Here is a 20961-nt window from a genome sequence, read left to right as displayed (position 1 = left end):
CTAATATATCTGGAAGCTCACCTAACTCATCCTGAGCTAGCAGTTATGATCGTTTGGAGTTGACCAAAATCTCAACTTAACGTACTTCACAATTTTCCAGATTTTTATATACTTTCCGAAAAATGACTATTTCCAGATTTTTAACTCTTCCTAGTTCTTTCAAATAGCGGGATGTTACACAATTTAATCTTAATTTTATGGGTAATTTTTTACTCGAATGGTTTTTTTAATGATATGACATGACTCGATATACACGTGTAACACACATGCATATTTTCTGAAAAATCCAAACAACATAATGTTTATCTATGTGTGGAATGTGTTTTTATTTTACTGAACGTTTTGTTTTATTACTAGGAAAAAAAAGCTTCGATCGATGGGGATTACTACGATGATTGTGGGAATAATAACTCCATATGACAATGAAGAATATCACAAAGAATTTATGAAAGTTGGGCTTGATGAATGCTATGAGAAGCCATTAACAAAGGAGATACTTCAGAGTTTTGTTGAGAAAATTTCCAACAAAGTTTGATATTATAGAAGAAATAAATCAACTTATTATAAGATAAGTTATATAATATAGTTCTTTAGTGAGGTACTTGACCTATACAAGTATTATTTTTCAAATTTGGTGAGTTTTAAAGATGTACTAGTAGACATATGATTATGATGCTATATTCCTATTATAATGAACTAGAATACTTCTCTTTCGGTTAATTTTTCATTCGGAGCTTGATACATATTTTGAGTTGTGATTAATTTGAATTCACCAAATTTTTTATTTTGAAGGATAAAGTTTTTGTTTTCTTATTTTTCATTCAGTGTTTAATTTCCATTTTGAGATCCGGCTAATCTACAGACTTAAATAGTTTTTTAACTAACGATGACTTCATTTTCTAGACTCGAATTAGAGTATTAAAATACTTACTTTTAACATGTTGATAAGTAGTTTTAATATTTCAATAGGGTATGATATACATTCATGAAATGAGAGGACTCTTTGTGATTATTTGTTTAGTTTAAATTACCAAAATAAAGAATAAAGTGATATTGTGTCAATAATATAAAGAATTAAATCACCTTAATTAATAAAAGACTAATTCTATATATTTCAAGAGAGTGAAATTGAAGGTTTAGTAAGGCTATAAATATTGTACTTGGAAGATGAATTTGGAATAGTTTCACCTTATAGAGCTTAAAGACTTGTTTGATGTGAAATTCTTTATTTATGCAAGGTAGAATAACTTTGCAAATGTATCAAATTAGCTGAAGATGGTGTTATCGTTGCTGCCGCCAACGTCTCTTCATCTTCCTTCTTTTAGAAAAGTTTTGTTATTCACATTTCTAGATATTTCATTTTATTGTTTAGCCTTTCTTTTAGTTTTGCTTCGTTTTATTTATTTTAACAGGTTTAGTCTTTTTTAGGCAAGCCGATATAGCGATTTGATTTTGAAATAAAAGACGCTCTAAGCCTCAAACTTTTGTTTTTTTGTAAAAAAGAGTCTAATAGTTTCTTTAGTCAGGTTGTCGACATCGACTTATTTTTAATACGTCCATGGGGTGGGAGGGGGAGGGTTAAAATCAAAATTTAAAAAGGCTTGAATATATTTCAAACTTGGCTTGATATACACGTGCAACACGCATGTCAAAAAATAATTTATCGTAAAATAAGGTCTTACAATTGTTAGAAATGTCAAAACTTAATATATTCAAGAAATTTAAATATTTTGCTTCAACAATGCCTCTTAAGAAAGAGGAAAAAGAACTCTTAAATACAATAACATCAAATTTCTCTAGTTTGTCATTTCAACTTTCCAACAACAAATTTGAACATATTTCATTTAATTCGACTTGCTATTATTAATTTTCCAATAGCAAATTTTGGGAAATTTTATTAATGAGAGGCTAATGTTAGTCTTGAGGTTTGACCAACTTGAATTTGTGTCAGAAATTTCATTTTGAAGGATTAAACTATTATTATTCTTAATCAGCGTTTAGTCTCAATTTTGAGATTTGACTAACCTGGAGAACTAAAATGTTCTTTACTAAAACCGATTCCATTTTACGAGCTCTGATTTGAGATTTCTGTACTAGATTTATACTTACTTTTAACTGATTGACTATAGTTTTAATATGGAATTTTTACTTAAAACCAAAATTACCAAAAAAAGTCTTAAAAGTTTTCGACATGACTCGATATACACGCACGACGCACGTGCCAAAAAACTAATTTACAATAAAATAAGGTCTACAATAATTTAAAATGTCAAAAGTCAAATATATTCAAGATATTTTAATACTTTCTTTCAACAATTCCTCTTTAGAAAAAGGAAAAAAACACTTTAATGCAATAACATCAAATTGATCCAATTGCTCTTTCAAACTTTCCACAACAAATTTGAGCATATTTCATTTAATTCAATTTGCTACTTATTATTAATTTCCAATAGCAATTTTTGGAAAATTTTATGTATGAAAATTTACCATGAGACTCCTATTTAAATGAGCATCAAAACATTTTTATAGTATAATGTGCTTTCATGTATTCTTCAAGTATACTTACTCAACTCTCCCATTCAATATTACATACATAATTAGAACTATGTTAAATGATTATGTTTTTCTTATTGCAATTATAAAGTATAAATAAATAAATTAATTTTTTTGGCTGAAAAATGTCTTCAAGTGCTTCATCTTCAAAGGGTAAGAGAAGGTTGATTGAGGTGAAAAAACTAAGTGTACTTATTGTGGCTAATGATGATATATCTCAAATGTAACACCTCAAAATTCAGACTTGGACTTTTGCCGCAGAAAACAGAAGAAAGTGGTGAACCACCACAGGGTTCACGTACCGTGAAAGGAACCGCGGTCCATCGACCTACTTGCGGTTCATACCTTCCCAGAAGTAGTGGACCACGTTACGCTTCATAGGCTGTGGATCCCCACACGAGTCGTGGGAAGGCTCGTGGAGGTGAGACAGAGCCACCAGTGCTCAGGCGTCACACCACAGAGCCCACCACGAGCCGTGGTCTTGATGAAGGGCTGGGTGAGGCTCATCAACCCGAACCAGTAGACCCCAGCACCCAAGTGAAGAACCACGGTGGCCTTCATGGTCTGTGGTCGTTCACACGGTCCATGAAGTGGACCGTATATGGGAGTGCCAGAACCAGCAGACACTGGCCCATGCACCACGACCTACAACCCACTTGACGAGCCGTGGTCCCTTTGACAGTCCGTCAGTGGCTCCGTGGAAGGGCCTCGTCAACTTTTAAGTTAGGGTCGTTTTGGTCTTTCCCCTATGTATTGGGCATTTAAACTACGTCGTTTAATACATAAACTATGTCATTTTACTCAGTTTAAGTCTGATAACTTAGTCAGAACCTAACCTAAATGATTATTCATCAAAATTCATTGAATTTAGAGCAAAAAGAAGGTGAAAGTCGACTAGCCCGTCAAGAATAGGCAAAAAGTTTTCTTCACCTCCAGCCTCGAAATCAAAGGATTTCTCCGTAGATTTTGTCATCAGGTATGTGGGATTTCACTAGTGGGTTCCTTTCATCCACTAGGTCCCTAGAATTCAGTCAGATTCTTGATTCTCCACATCTTGTTTAGACCTATGATTTCTAAATCCTTGGATAATTGTTGTGATTCACCTGTTGTAGTATTTGTAATCAAAATATCATGTTTTCTTAGAATCGTTGTTTAATTCCCAGTATTAAACTCAGAACCCTAGTTTGTGTAGATTCTCTTAGTTCATGAATTGCAGTTGCTAGGTCAGGTAAACAGATAATCATGCTTCAAATTTGGAATGACTCATTGTCAGTATATAAATGTTGCATTCTCAGTTAGCATGTCAGTATTTTGAGCTATTTAGTATTTCAGTTACATTTCTATCATATACATATTCAATTGGGAGTAGACTTAGCACCGAGTTGGACTAGAGTTCAGTGTACCCTTATAGTCCCAGAACTACATGACCCCGTATGAGTATAAGTCCCCTCTGTTAGGCATAAGATTTAGTGATCACGCCAGTCATGCCTTTATACCCCTGGCAAGGCATATTAGGTCCTCTCGATGGGCCGTATACATCAGACTCCATGTTTAGCTCACGTGGTTTTATGTCAGTTAATAGTAGCTCCCACAGTAAAACTCTTAGTGCATTTGATCAGGTTTTCAGTATATACTTCAGTATTCAGTTCATCATGTCATGTTCATGATTAGTACTTGGTCATTGCATTCAATTAAGCTTTTCAGTTATATTCTAAGTATTTGCAGTATTTCTTAGTTATGCCTTGTTTCAACTTATATATGTTTATTTAGATTAGTATCTATATCCTGCATGCTCAGTACATTCAAAGTACTGATGCATACTCTCCGCTACATCCTTTCATGATGTAGGTTCAGGTACTCAACATTCCGACCGTGCTTAGATCGATCTTTGATTCGCATTCAACAACTTCAATGGTGAGTCCTCATACTCCGAGGACAATAGACATGCTTTCATTTTAGTCTTTACTTTCAATTTTGTTAGAGTTAGCTGGGGGCATGTTCTAGCAACTCAACTCAGTTAGAGGCTTTCCAAACATTGTATTAGAATCAACTTGACTTGTTAAGTTTGATTTTTCAGTTGTTATTAAACTCTTAGAATGGCTTATACATTTAGATTAGTTGGGTATTCCCCATTTTCAGATAACCACTGTTTCAGGGTACACATAGTTCTTGTTTATTTAGTTATCTTTCAGTATACTTACGATATGCCAGACACAGAGTTAGCTTGGGGTCACTCATGATCCTAGGTCCCGTGTTACGTCAAGGGGGTAGCCTGGGGGTGTGACATCAAAATTCATATATATTATGCCTTCAAAAGTTTGGAGTGGAAACATTGGGAGTAAGAAATGGATTTATGGCATTCAATATTCATGATGAAACACAAATGCATTTTAATTTAATTGTAATGAGCTCAACTATGCCTATTATGGATGGTATCGAGGCAATTAATTCCTAAGTAATTACAATATAATCTTAATTTTATGTGTAATTATTTACTCAAATGTTTGTTTTAATGATATGACATGGCTTGATGTACACGTGTAACACACGTGCATATTTATTGAAAAATTCAAACAACATAACTTTTATCTACGTGTGAACTGTGTTTTTATTTTATTGAACATTTTTTCTCAATTACTAGGTAACAAAAAATCTTCGATCGATGGGGATTGCTACGATGATTGTGGGAATAATAAATCCAGATGACAATGAAGAATATCACAAAGAATTTATGGAAGCTGGGCTTGATGAATGCTATGAGATGCCATTAACAAAGGAGATAATTCAGAGCCTTGTTGAGAAAAATTCTAACAATGTTTAGAAGAAAATCAAAGGATAAAGATATATTATAGTTTTTATTATAGAAGAAATAATATTATTGAAGAAATAATATTATTGAAGAAATAAATCACCTTATTACAAGACTAAAGTTACATAATATAGTACTTCTTTAGTTCTGTACTTGACTTATACAAATATTACTTTCAAATTTGGTGAGTGTTAAAGATGTACTAGTAGAACATATAAATATACGATTATGATGCTATATATCCCTATTATTATGAACTAGAATACTTCTTTTTCGTTGGTTTCTCATTTGGAGTGCCATATCTATCTTGAGGTTTGACTAATTTGAAATAGTGGTTAATATATCATGCACCTAATAAGAGCTTTGAGTTGTTATATATGGTATAAAATTAGAACTTGTGGGGTTAAAATAACATATTTAATATAGTTATTTTAAATTCATGTACATCAAATTTACATAGAAAGGTACTGTTGAATATTATGAATATCCATTAGAGGAGAAAGTTAAGAAGGGTACTAAAAAAATTAGTATGAGTAATCTTTTTGTAGGTTATGATTTTGATGGTAGTATAAAATCTTTTGAATTTCAATCCATCGAATTTAGATTTATAAAAGAAAAATTGATTTTATATCAGGTTTCATTTGCATCATCCAGACCACAATATTTCTGGCTTAAAAAGATCAATCTTTGCCGCATGCAAACAATAATCTAGACAAGAAAAATAGATCACAAGACTAGATTCAAGTATTTCAAGAGAGTGGAATTGAAGGCTTAGGAAGGATATAAATACTTTATTTGGAAGATGAATTTGAAATGGTGTCTTAACGACTTGTTTTATGTGAGATTCTTTGTTTATGCGAGGTAGCATAACTTTGCAGAGGAGTCAGATTAGCTGAGGATGATGTCATTGCCGCTGCCACCAACGTCTCTTAATCTTCCCTCTAATAACTATTTTAAAAAAGTGTTGTGTCACACTTCTAGATATTTCATTTTATTTTTTTAGCTTTTATTTTAGTTTTTCTTTGTTTTATTTCTTTAAATGGGTATGTAGAGATTTCATTTAGAAATAAAAGATGCTCTAAGCCTCAAACTTTTGTTTTTTCTTTTTATAAAAAAAATCTTAATAATTACTTTGGTCAGGTCTTCGACATTGACTTATTTTGAGTACGTCCATGGGAGGGAGGATGTAGGAGGTAGGAGGGAGGGGGGGGGGATATAATCAAAATTTTAAAATATTTCAAACTTTACTTGATATACACATGCAATAGACGTGTCAAAATATAATTTATCCTAAAATAAGGTCTTACAGTTATTAGAAAGGTCAAAACTTAATATATTCAAGAAATTCAAACGTTTTGCTTCAACAATGCTTCTTTAGAAAGAGGAAAAAGATCGACTCTTAAATACAATAACATCAAATTTATCTGCTTTATCTTTTCAAATTTCCAACGACAAATTTGAGCATATTCTATCTAATTCGATTAGCTATTATTAATTTTGCAATAGCAAATTTTGGGATATTTTATTAATGAAAATTTTTCATGAGGCTCATATTTGTCTTGAGGTTTGACTAACTTGATTTGACATCAAAAATTTCATTTTGAAGGATTAAACATTTTTTTATTCTTAATCGATGTTTAGTCTCATTTTTGAGATCCGACTAACTGGAGAACTAAAAAGTTCTTTACTAAAACAGGTTCCACTCCGATTTTAGTTTACAGTACTAGATCTATACTTAATTTAAATTGGTTGATTGTAGTTTTAATATGGAATTCTTAAAACCAAAATTAGAAAAAAAGTCTTAAAACTTTTCAACATGATTCGATATACACGTACAATGCACGTGTCAAAAATCTAATTTACAATAAAATAAGGTCTTCAAGAATTAAAAATGTCAAAAGTCATATATATACAAGAGATTTAAATACCTTGTTTCAACAATTTCTCTTTAGAAAGAAGAAAAAAACTCTTAAATGCAATAACATCAAAATTGATCCAATTGCTATTTCAAACTTCCCACAACAAATTTGAGTATATTTCTTTTAATTCAATTTGCTACTTATTATTAATTTCCAATAGCAAATTTTGGCAAATTTTATTTGTGAAAACTTACCATGAGACTCCTATTTAAATGAGCATCAAAATATTTTTATAGTATAATGTGCTTTCAAGTATTCTTCAAGTACACTTACTCAACTCTCTCATTCAATATTACATACATAATTAGAACTAGGTTAAATAATTGTTTTTTTTATTACAAAATTATAAATATAAGTGTACTTATTGTGGCTAATGAATATATATCTCAAAATTCATATATATTATGTCTTCAAAAGCATAGAGTGGAGACATTGGGAGTAAGAAATGGATTTATGGCATTCAATATTCATGATAAAACACAAATTTGTTTTGATTTAATCTTAATGAGATCAACTATGCCTATTATGGATGGTATCGAGGTAATTAATTCCTAACTAATAGCAATTTAATCTTAATTTTATGTGTAATTGTTTACTCGAATGTTTGTTTTAATGATATGACACGACTCGATATACACGTGTAACACACGTGCATATTTTCTGAAAAATCAAATCAACGTAACGTTTATCTATGTGTGAACTATGTTTTTATTTTATTTGTAACGACATGTTCCGATCGTTTTAGAAAATCCAATGGGGAAAGAATTGGGGCAAGAAAACTTTTGAGTAGTGACTTGGAAATTTGTAGCCTAGTCCAGATTTGGACGAAATCTGAGTCATGTGAGGTCCAGGGAAATATGGTAATGAATGGGGGATCTAATTATTAATTTGAACATATGAGTAGATAGCTATGAAGTTAAGGATCCCGTATTACTTTACACAATCGAATTCGAGCGAGTAGAACTCCCGAAACAGATCTTGGCGTGAAAGGGTAGTTTTTGAACGTCAAGGGTTGAAGGTGTGTTGTTAAAGTGGGACTTGGAACTCCAATTCTGAGGTTCTGTCTCCGTGTAAGCCGCTAGGGCGTGGCCGCTGTGGCGGGATGAGCTCTGCTATAGCGGGCTAGTTGCGACTTAAGTCGGGGAAAAACCTCAATTTCGTTATTTTTCTGCAAAATTCGTTCTTAAGAGTTAGGAGACGACCCATGACAATTTTGTCACTCCCCGAGTCTACACCCTGGACGTGGCTGGCACTAGAGAACCATTGCTGGCCCTAAGCGAACCCTTGGCCTGACTTACTTACTCAGCGGAAGACTTTAGTCAAGATAAATTCTTTTAATACAAGTAAACTGAACTACTCAAAATATAACTTAGAATGTATTATAATAACATTCACTGCCAAAGTGGCAACTCAAGTCTCAACTTAACTGAAAAGGAAAAGTAAATACTCATGAACTAACATCAACTAACTCTGTCTATGAAGCCTCTAAACAACTGAGATGGACGTCGGGACAAGACCCACGACATCCTAATGAACAAAAATACTAAAAGCAATAAAAGGATCTTCTGGAAAGCTAGGAGGCTCACCAACTGACTCTGAGTGCTCAACTGGATCAACGAGGCGCTGGATGCTAATCCTGATTACCTACATCTGCATCATAATATGATGCATGCCAACTGGCATCAATACATTGAATGTACAAGTATGCGAGTTGGAATGCTAAACATAACTTAAGCTTGAAAAGAATCTGAAAGAAACATTTACTGTAACACCTCACAAGTTGAAATAACTAGGAAGAAGCTAATAATTGCAAATAGTCATTTTTGGAAATAATGAAAATCTGGAAATTTGTTTAAGTTAGGAAAAAGTTGAGTTTTGGTAAAATTCAAACGACCATAACTCCTAGATCAGGATGAGTTAGGTGTAGTTCCAGATATGATTGGAAATCTCTTGGAATGATCTTTCCAACGCTGCCAAGTTTGCGCTATTCTGAGTTCGTATGGGTCATACCCCTTGGAAGTTGGGCTATTGGATTAAGGAAAGTCTTATCCAGATTTTTGAAGGGTATTTCAGTCTTTTCCTTACCCAATTAATTTAATTCGTTTTAGTGAATTAATTAAGGGTCAAATCAGAATGAGATCAGTTTAGGCAATTGGAAATTCACGCTAGGGCTTGGAGAAAGGAGAAAAGAGGAGAAAGGAGAAGAGAAGCTCAGATTTCGCTAAGATCGTGCAATTTGGTGGTGGATTTTGCCAAGGAATTAATCTTACAAGGTATGTAAGTCTTTCATAGAATTGGGTTCATTCACCGATGCGCCAAACATGTTAGTTCAGTGAAATTCATCCTAAAAGAGCTTGAAAGTTGATGTTCTTGACATGTATTCTTGAATTTGAATGTCATTCTTGTATTGGGCAGAATTGAGGAGTTTCTGAGATCTTTAAGTTGAATTTTAGAGTTGTTTTGAGTTAGGTTCTTGAGTACATATTCTGGGTATCTGACTCTAAAATAAATTTGAGATCAGTAGTCCATTTTAGGCGAATAAGGGCTGCAAAACGAAGAAGGAAAAGTCTAGCAGATTTTGGCACGCAAGTCCGTGTCGCAGACTTGCTCCCCCAGAGACCAAAAAGTTTCTCCTCATTGCGGTTAAGACGCGGACTCCTCTATCTCAAAATTTAATTTTGTGAGTAATTATTTAAAACACCTCCGCGTCGCGGACTTGTTCCAGGACGGTGATTTCGTGAATTTTCTCATGTTTAGCTATTTAAGATCATTCCTAAACATCATGTGATCCTTCCTATCACAAATCAAAATCTTTGAATCCATAATTCAATTCAAGGACCAGTTAAGAGTCAAATCAAGAGCAGTTAAGATCAAAGTCTAGAGAAGTTCTTAAAGTTTTTCAAAAGCCTTTTGCAAACGTTTTAAATTTGTTTGAACACTTAAGTTTTTAGTTCAGTAAAGAGTAAATCATGAAGTTCATTTCTTCAAAAGTATATGGGGACTATTTATTCCCAAAGGGTTTAAAATGTTTTCACATTTAAACAAGAAAGTAAACCTCAATTTCCAAAGAGCCTTCGGGCTAGTTTTCTGAAAAGAGTAATCGCTTTCTAAAAGAAGCAAAAGGGGAAACTTTGATTTCCAAGATAGCCTTTGAGCTAAGTTTTTGAGCACTAATCTCAAATCACAGAAGAAGTATGTTTTTAAAACATAAGAGCTAATATTATATTATTTTGGGAGTAGTATTGAGCATCGATATGGAGAGCGTTCGGAGAACCCACAGCCCCATAAACCATGTAGCAATCATGGGTAGAAAAGGGTCATACTTTTTAGATGAACCCTTTGTGTTTTTCAGCATAGACTAGTGGATCCACTAAGTAGTTCAGGTTCTATACCCCCGACAAGGTATGGGATGGCTCTGGCAGCGTGGGGCCAAGAAACGTTGTATCATCACTATAACTCTTAAGCGATAGTTGTCGGTTAGAGAAACTTGCACATTAGTATTTTGTAATTTTATATACATCAGTTTATTTGTATTTTTTTACATACATCTCTGAGTTATATGTATCTTTGCATACACACAGAGTTGACATCATGTTTTCAACAACCTTTCTTTATATTGCATTTCTTTTAGACTGCTTTATATTGAAATGAGTTCAGTTATGTTGAGTTGAGTTGAGCCAGGTAAGTTCTTCAGATTCCTTTTAAGCTTATGTTGTGTTTAGCATTCCAACTCGCATACTCATACATTCAATGTACTGATGCCAGTTGTCCTGCATCTTATTATGATGCAGACATAGGTAACTAGGATCGACATCCAGTGCATCGTTGATCCAATGAGCACTCCAGAGTCAGTTGGTGAGCCTCCTTGCATTCCGGAGGAATCCTCTTTATTGCTTTGAGTTATTTCATTAGTTCATTAGGATGTCGTGGGGTTTTTCCCGACATCCATCTCAGTTGTTTTAAGAGGCTTCATAGACAGTCATATGTTAGTTCTTTATTCTTGTCATTGTCATTATCTTATGTTGAGACTTATGTTTGCCTTAATGGCCAGTTGAATATTTCCTTTATAACATTTCAATTTATTTCATAGATGTATCTGTGTTGAGTTAAGTCTTCCGCTGAGTAAGTAAGTCAGGCCAAGGGTTCTCTTGGGGCTAGCAATGGTTCTCGAGTGCTAGCCATGTCCAGGGTGTAGGCTCGGGGTGTGACAAACTTGTATCAGAGCCCAGAGTTCAAGAGTCTTAGGGAGTCTATGAACCTGTGTCTGTAGAGTCCTAGTTATCGGTGTGAAGCGCGCCACATCTATAATTAGGAGGCTGCAACATTTAGGAAAATTTCTCACTTCTTTCATAGTCATTTAGTGCGTTAGCGTTTGATCTCTAAAAAGTTTCATTCTAATTCATGTTTGTGCGTGTTTTCAGATAGTCATGCCTCCACGAAGAGCAGTCAGAGGTCATCCAACTAGGAGAAATGTTGAGTAGTAAGGAGTACTTAATGTACCTAAAGTGCAACCTCAAGGGGAAGTAACTAACACTGAGTTCAGAGAAGCAATCAGGATGCTGAGTCAAGCTGTGACTAACCAGGTTGGGCAACAAAGAGGGGCTCGACGATAAGAGGCTGACACTTCAACGATTCGTGAGTTGTTGAGGATGAATCCTCCAAATTTCACTGGTTCAAGCACTTTTGAGGATCCGGAGAACTTTGTTGATGAACTGAAAAAGATGTTTGATGCGTTGCATCTTGCTGATACTGAGAGAGTTGAGCTAGCTACATATCAACTGAAGAATGTCGCTAGGACTTGGTTTGACCAGTAGAAAGGGGGTAGAGCTGAGGATGCACCCCTTGCGAGTTGGGCCTGTTTTGAGGAGGCTTGCTTGAGGTGTTTCTTTCCCCGAGAACTGAAAGAGGCTAAAGCACGAGAGTTCCTCACACTTAAGCAAGATTCTATGAGTGTTCATGAGTATGGGTTGAAGTTCACCCAACTATCCCGTTATGCTTCGGAGATGGTTGCAGACATGAGGAGCAGAATGAGCCTGTTTGTTGCTGGGCTGTCTCGTGTGTCGAGTAAGAAAGGTAGGACTGCAATGCTAATTGGGGACATGGATATATCAAGGTTAATGGTATATGTGCAGCAGGTTGAGGAAGAGAAGCTAAAGGATATAGAAGAGTTTAAGAACAAGAGAGCCAAGACAAGGAATGAGTCCGAGCAACAGAAGAGTAGTGCTAACCGGTCATCTTTCCAGCAGAAACAGAAGGGACCTGCTCCATCATCTGCTACTGCACCTACATCTAAGAACAAATGTGAGTACAATAGTCAGAATTTCAGAGCTTAACCTGCTTATTCTCAGGGTAGCGTGGCACAAGGGGGTAGTAAGCCTCCTGCATGCGCCAAATGTGGTAGGAACCACTCAAGTGCTTGTCGCGAGGGCTCCACTGGTTGTTTCAAGTGTGGTCAAAATGGGCATTTCATGTGAGAATGTCCAAAGAACAGACAGGGTATTGGTAATAGGGGTAACAGAGCCCATTCTTCTTCAGTTGCTCCACCAAACAGAGCTGCACCTAGAGGGGCTACTTCCGGTACTGGCGGAGGAACAAACCTCTTATATGCTATCAATAGTTGCCAAGAGCAAGAGGATTCACTTGATGTTATCACTAGTTTGATCCAAGTCTTTGACTTTACTGTTTATGCTTTGCTAGATCCAGGAGCGAATTTATCCCTTGTAACTCCATATGTTGCTATGAATTTTGATGTTATTCCTGAGCAACTTAGTGAACCATTCATTGTTTCTATACTTGTCGGTGAGTCCATTCTAGTAGAGAGAGTTTATCGTGATTGTCCCATTTCCGTCAATCACAAGAGTACCATGGCTGATTTAATTGAGTTAGACATGGTAGATTTTGATGTCATTCTTGGTATGGACTGACTTCATGCCTGTTATGCCTTAGTTGATTGTAGAACTCGAGTTGTCAAGTTTCAGTTTCCAATGAGCCAGTTTAGAGTGGAAAAGCAGTTCAACAATGCTTAAGAGTTATTTCATTCCGTACCTTAAGGCAAGGAAGTTAGTTTCTAAGGGGTGTGTATATCACTTAGTTCGAGTTAATGACTCTAGTGTTGAGATACCTCCTATTCAGTCAGTTTTAGTAGTACGAGAGTTTCCATAAGTCTTTCCTGACGATCTTCCCGGAGTCCCTCCTGAAAGAGAGATAGACTCCGGTATCGATCTTCTTCTAGATACTTGTCCTATATCTATTCTGCCATTTAGGATGGCACCAGCAGAGTTGAAAGAGCTCAAAGAGCAGTTAAATGATCTATTGGATAAGGGCTTTATTCGACCAAGTGTCTCACCTTGGGGCGCTCCGGTCTTGTTTGTGAGAAAGAAAGATGGCTCCCTTAGGATATGTATAGATTACTGTCAGTTGAACAAGGTTACCATCAAGAACAAGTATCCTCTTCCAAGGATTGATGATCTTTTAAATCAGCTTCAGGGTCTTCTTGTTTTTCTAAGATTGACCTCAGATCTGGCTACCATCAGTTGAAAGTAAGGGAGTGTGATGTTCCTAAGACAACATTCAAGACCCATTATGGTCATTATGAATTTTTGATCATGTCGTTCGGTTTGACTAATGCACCTGCAGCGTTCATGGACCTTATGAATAGAGTGTTCAAACCTTATTTAAATATGTTTGTTATCGTCTTCATTAATGACATACTAATCTATTCAAGGAATGAAGAAGATCATGCTAGTCATCTCAGAATAGTTCTTCAAACTTTGAAAGATAAGGAGTTATATGCTAAGTTCTCTAAATGTAATTTTTGGCTTGAGTCTTTGGTATTCTTAGGCAATATTGTCTCTAGAGAGGGAATTAAAGTTGATACTCAGAAAATTGAGGCAGTGCAGAATTGGCCTAGACCCACATCTCTAACTGATACTAGGAGTTTCTTGGGTTTGGCTGACTATTATAGAAGGTTTGTAGAGGGGTTCTCGTCCATTTCATCCCCTTTGACCAAGTTAACTGAAAAGACAGTTAAGTTTCAATGGTCTGAAGCTTGTGAGAAAAGCTTTCAGGAATTGAAAAAGAGGTTGACTACTGCCCAGTTTTGACCTTACCAGAAGGTACTCAAGGTTTTGTTGTGTATTGTGATGCATCTAGAGTTGGTTTGGGTTGTGTGTTAATGCAAAGTGACAAAGTTATAGCTTATGCCTCTAGACAGTTGAAAGTTCATGAGAAGAACTATCCAACCCATGACTTAGAGTTGGCTGCCGTGGTCTTTGCTTCGAAGATATGGCGTCACTATTTGTATGGTGTTCAAGTTGATGTATTCACTGATCACAAGAGCCTTCAATATGTGTTCACTCAGAAAGAGCTTAATCTCTGACAAAGGAGGTGGTTAGAATTACTCAAGAATTATGACATGAGTATTCTTTATCATTTAGGTAAAGCTAGTGTTGTTGCTGATGCTTTAAGCAGGTTGTCTATGGGTAGTACCGCCCATGTTGAGGAAGAAAATTGAGAGTTAGCGAAAGATGTTCATAGACTTGTACGATTAGGACTCCAACTAATGGATTTCACAGAAGGAGGAGTAGTGGTGATGAATGCGGCTGAATCATCATTAGTATCAGAAGTGAAAGAAAAGCAAGACCAAGATGCTATTTTGCTTCAATTAAAGGCAAATGTTCATAAGCAAAAAATATTAGTTTTTGAACAAAGGGGAGATTGTGTATTGAGATATCAATGTAGATTGTGTGTACCAATGGTGAATGGACTCCAAGAGAAGATCATAGAGGAAGCTCATAGCTCCAGATATTCCACTCATCTGGGTTCCATAAAGATGTATCGTAACTTGAGAGAGGTGTATTGGTGGAGTAGTATGAAGAAGGGCATTGCAGAATTTGTTGCTAAGTGTCCAAATTACCAACAAGTTAAAGTAGAGCATCAAAGGCCCGGTGGTTAGGCTCAGAATATAGAACTTCCAGAATGGAAGTGGGAGATGATTAATATGGACTTCATCACAGTTTTACCGAGGTCTCGCAAGCAACATGATTCCATTTTGATGATTGTCGACAAAATGACAAAATCTACCCACTTTTTGCCGGTAAAGACCACTCATTCAACAGAAGATTGTGCCAGGTTATATATTCAGGAGGTGGTCAGACTTCATGGAGTCCTAATCTCCATTATTTCAGATAAAGGTGCACAATTTGCTACACAATTCTGGAAATCTTTTCAGAAAGGCTTGGGTTCAAAGGTGAACTTAAATACTGCCTTTCATCCTCAGAAAGATGGGCAAGCAGAGTGCACTATTCAGACATTAGAAGATATGTTGAGGGCCTGTGTTATTGGTTTCAAAGGTAACTGGGATGATCACCTACCTCTCATTGAGTTTACTTACAACAATAGTTACCACTCTAGCATCCAAATGGCTCCTTATGAAGCTCTTTATGGAAGAAGATGCAGATCTCCTATTGGATGGTTTGAAGTTGGTGAATCAGGGTTGATAGGACCAGATTTAGTCCATCAAGCTATGGAGAAGGTGAAAGTGATTCAAGGAAGGTTGAAAACGGCATAGAGTCGTCAGAAATCCTACACTGATGTTAGGAGAAGGGAGTTAGAGTTCGAAGTAGATGATTGTGTATATCTAAAAGTTTCACCCATGAAGGGTGTTGTGAGATTTGGTAAAAAGGGGAAGCTTAGTCCCCGGTATATTGGACTTTCTCGAATATCCAAGACGATTAGCAAAGTAGCTTATGAATTGGAGCTACCACAAGAGTTAGCCACGGTTCATCCTTTGTTTCACATCTCCATGTTGAAGAAGTGCATGGGCGATCCTTCATTAATCATACTAACTGAAAATATTGGGACCAAGGATAGGTTATCCTATGTGGAGATTCCTGTTCAGATTTTAGATCGCCAAGTTCACAATTTGAGAACAAAAGAGATAGCATCAGTCAAAGTCCTTTGGAGGAACCAATTTATTGAGGAAGCTACTTGGGAAGCTGAGGAGGATATAAAGAAGAGATATCCACATCTCTTTGAATCCGGAGAAAGTGCAGACCAATGTACTAATTTTCTTCTTATACTCTTTAAATTATGAGTGATCATGTTGTTTGTTTGCATTTGCTTGTTGGGTGTTTGAACTTGATGTTACCACCCTTAGGCTAGTAGCAGAAATCTCATTCGAGGACAAATGTTCCCAAGTGGGAGATGTTTTAACACTTCGCAAGTTGAAATAACTAGGAAGAAGCAAATAATTGGAAATAGCCATGTTTCGAAATAATGAAAATCTGGAAATTTGTTTAAGTTAGAAAAAAGTTGAGTTTTGGTCAACTTCAAACGGACATAACTTCTAGCTCAGAATGAGTTAGGTGTAGTCCTATATATGGTTGGAAATATCTTGGAATTATCTTTCCAACGCCGCCAAGTTTGCATGATTCCGAGTTTGAATGGGTAAGTTATGCCTTATGGAAGTTGGGCTGTTGGATTAAGGAAAGTCTAATCCGGATTTTTGAAGGGTATTTCAGTCTGTTCCTTACCCAATTACTTTAATTCGTTTTAGTGAATTAATTAAGGGTCAAATGAAGAAGGAAAAGTCGAGCAGATTTTGGCGAATAAGAGGTGGAAAACGAAGAAGGAAAAGTCGAGCAGATTTTGGCAAGCACGTCCGTGTCGCGGACTTGCTCACCCAGTGACCGAAAAGTTTCTCCACGTCGTGGTTAAGACGCGGACTCCTCTCTCTCAAATTTAATTTCGCGAGTAATTATTTCAAACACCTCCGCATCGTGGACTTGTTCTAAGACGGTGATTTTGTGACTTTTCTCATGTTTACTTATTTAAGATCATTCGTAAACATTACGTGACCCTTCCATTCACAAATCAAAATTCTTGAATCCATAATTCAACTCAAGGACCAGTTAAGAGTCAAATCAAGAGCAGTTAAGATCAAAGTCTAGAGAAGTTCTACAAGTTTTCCAAAAGTCTTTTGCAAATGTTTTAACTTTGTTTTAAGACCTAAGTTTTGAGTTCAGTAAAGAATAAAGCTTGAAGTTCATTTCTTCAAAAGTATATGGGGACTATATATTCCCAAAGGGTTTAAAATGTTTTCACATTTAAACAAGAAAGGAAACCTCAATTTCTAAAGAGCCTTCGGGCTAGTTTTCAGAAAACTGTAATCGCTTTCTAAATGAAGCAAGATGGGAAACTTTGATTTCCAAGATAGTCTTTGTGCTAAGTTTTTGAGCACTAATCTAAAATTACAGAAGAAGCATGTTTTAAAACATAAGAGCTAATATTATATTATTTTGGGAGTAGTATTAAGCACCTTTATGGGGGTGCGTTAAGAGAACCCACAACCCCATAAACTATGTAGCCATCATTGGTAGAAAAGAGTCATACTTTTTAGATGAACACTTAGTGCTTTTTAGCATAGACTAGTAGATCCACTTAGTAGTTCCGGTTCTGTACCCCCGGCAAGGTATAGGATCGCCCTGCCTGCGTGGGGCTAAGAAATAATGTATCATCAATATAGCTCTTAAGTGATGGTTGTCGGTTAGAGAAACTCCCATAATAGTATTTTGTATTTTTATATACATCAGCTTATTTGTATTTTTTTACATACATCTCAGAGTTATATGTCTCTTTGCATACACACAGAGTTGACATCATGTTTTAAACAACTTTTCTTTATATTGCACTTGTTTTGAACTGCTTTATATTGAAATAAGTTCAGTTATGTTGAGTTGAGTTGAGCTAGGTAATTTCTTCAAATTCCTTTCAAGCCTATGTTGTGTTTAGCATTCTAACTCGCATACTCATACATTCAATATACTCATGCCAGTTGGCCTGCATTTTATTATGATGCAGACATAGGTAACTAGGATCGGCATGTAGCGCATCGTTGATCCAATGAGCACTCCACAGTCAGGTGGTGAGCCTCCTTGCATTCCGGAGGACTCCTTTTTATTGCTTTGAGTTATTTCATTAGTTCATTAGGATTTCGTGGGGTTTTTCCCGACATCTATCTCAGTTGTTTTAAGACGCTTCATAGACATTCATATGTTAGTTCTTTAGTCTTGTCATTGTCATTATCTTATGTTGAGACTTAAGTTTGCCTTAATGGCCAGTTGCATGTTTCCTTTATAACATTCCAGTTTATTTCACAGATGTATTTGTGTTGAGTTAAGTCTTTTGCTGAGTAAGTAAGCCATGCTAAGGGTTAGCTTGGGGCCAGCGATGGTTCTCGAGTGCCAGCCACGTCTGGGGTGTAGGCTCGGGGAGTGACACATACCTTGGCTTTACTCAACTCCTAAATAACTTAACTCAATATAAATCAATAAAACACATGCAATATATAGAAACCGTTTAAAACAGTAGAAAACAACTTAGTTCGTTAAAGAACATGCAATAACAAACTCAACTTTATTCATATAATAAAGTAATATAGTTTTTGTGGGAGTTTCTCTAACCGACAACCATCACTATGAGCCTAAGTGGTGATACAACGTCTTGCCGATGCTGCCAGAACTGTCCTATACTTTGCCGTCATATAGAACACTTAACTAAGTGGATCCACTAGTCTATGCTAAAAGCATCTTAAAGAGTCATCTAAAAAGTATGATCCTTTAATACCCATGATGGATACATGGTTTATGGGGGCAGTGAGTTATCTGAACTTTCCCCCATATCGGTGCTCAATACTACTCCCAAAATATTGAGCTCAGATGTTTAAAAACATAACATCTTTCTTTGGTTTGAGATAATTACTAAAAACTTAGCTTAAAAGCTTTCTTGGAAATCTTAGTTTCCTTTCTTGCTCAAATGTGAAAACATTTTAACTCTTTGGGAATATTTAGTTCCCATATAATCTTTGAAGACTCAAGTCTTAAAACAAATTTAAAACATTTGTAAAAGACTTTTGGAAAACTTTATCAACTTCTCTTAACTTGACTCTTGACTTCTCTTGACTTGACTCTTAACTTCTCTTGACTTGACTCTAAACTTCTCTTGACTTGACTCTTAACTTCTTTTGACTTGATTCTTAACTTTCCTTGAATTGAATTATGGATTCAAAGATTGTGATTTGTGATAGGAAAGCGCTCATGATGTTTAGGAATAATTTTAGATTGCTAAACATGAGAAAAGATAAAAAAAAATCCTATCTGAGGATGGGTCCACCACGCGGAGAGGTAATTAAATTTTGGTCGCAAAAATACTTTTTGTGGCAGAGAGGTCCGTGACGTGAGAATAAATTTTTCGAATTGAGGGGCAGGTGTGCGACGTGGCCTAGGGCACCAAATTAGCCTGGCTTTTTCCTTCTTTTGTTTTCCTGTTCCAATTCAGCCAAACTCGACTATTCTTCTCAATTTTTCTTTAGAATCAGATACCCAACATGTATACACACGAATCTAACTCAAACAACTGAAGGAAACAACATTTTAACCTCAAGGAACTTCTAAATCTCAACCTAACTTAGGAACGAAGGCCAATTTCAAAAACACCATTCAAGATTTATCAACTTTCAACATTCTAGAACAAACTTCGCTGAAATAAACATGATTGGAGCGTGGGTGAATGAACCCAACGCTATGAAAGACTCACATACCTCGTAGGGATCACCCCTTGATGAAATCCACGAGTTTAGCTTCTAGAACTTGATGATTCCTTGCTCCTTCTCCTCTTTTCTTCTCTTCTCTCAAACCCCTAACTTGTTTCTCAAAAGCGTAAATTGAATCCAATCAGTTTAGACCCCAACATAATTACCAAAAATGAAATTAATTAATTGGGTGGTGAAAAGACCATAATGCCCTTCAAATTCCGGATTGGACTTTCCTTATTTGAGTAGCCCAACTTCCAATGGTCATAACTCACTCATATGAACTCGGAATCGCGCAAACTTGGCGGCGTTGGAAAGATTATTCCAAGATATTTTCAACGATCTAGAAACACACCTAACTCATCCTGAGCTAGGAGTTATGGTGGTTGAAGTTGACCAAAAACTCAAACTTAACTTAACTTAAACCAATTTTCCAGATTTTTATTATTTCCAAAAATCACTCTTTCTAATTCCAGCTCTTTGTAGTTCTTTCAAGTTGCGAGGTGTTACAATATATCCCCCTTGGGAACATTCGTCCTTGAATGAGATTACCCTTAGTAGGCTAAGGATGTAACATTCACATTCAGCTCAAACACCTAACAAGCAATGCAATTACAACATGCTAATCTTATAAATAAAAGCCAAGGAAAGGATTAGTACCTTAATTCAGAACTTCTCCGGATTCTAAGAGATAGGTATCTCTTCTTCATATCCTCTTTAGATTCTTAAGTAGTTTCTTTACAAACTGATTTCTCCATAGAACATTGACTAATGCGACCTCTTTTGTTCTCAACTTGCGAACTTGACGGTCTAAAATCTGAACAAGAATCTCCTTATAAGATAAGCTATCCTTGATCCCAATATCTTCAGTTGGTATGATCAATGAAGGATCGCCCATGCACTTCTTCAACATGGAGACGTGAAATATCGGATGAACTGCTGTGAACTCTTGTGGTAGCTCTAACTCATAGGCTACACTACCTACCCTTTTCGATATTCTGTAAGGGCCAATATACCTGGGACTAAGCTTCCCCTTCTTACCTAATCTCATCACACCCTTCATGGGTGAAACTTTCAAGTAAACCCAATCA

The sequence above is a fragment of the Solanum verrucosum genome, unplaced genomic scaffold, assembly GCF_900185275.1.
Source record: "Solanum verrucosum unplaced genomic scaffold, falcon-dt-bn FXZP01000176.1, whole genome shotgun sequence".
NCBI classification, from domain to species: domain Eukaryota; kingdom Viridiplantae; phylum Streptophyta; class Magnoliopsida; order Solanales; family Solanaceae; genus Solanum; species Solanum verrucosum.
The sequence above is the reverse complement of the archived record's forward strand: the minus strand, read 5'-3'. Positions refer to the sequence as shown.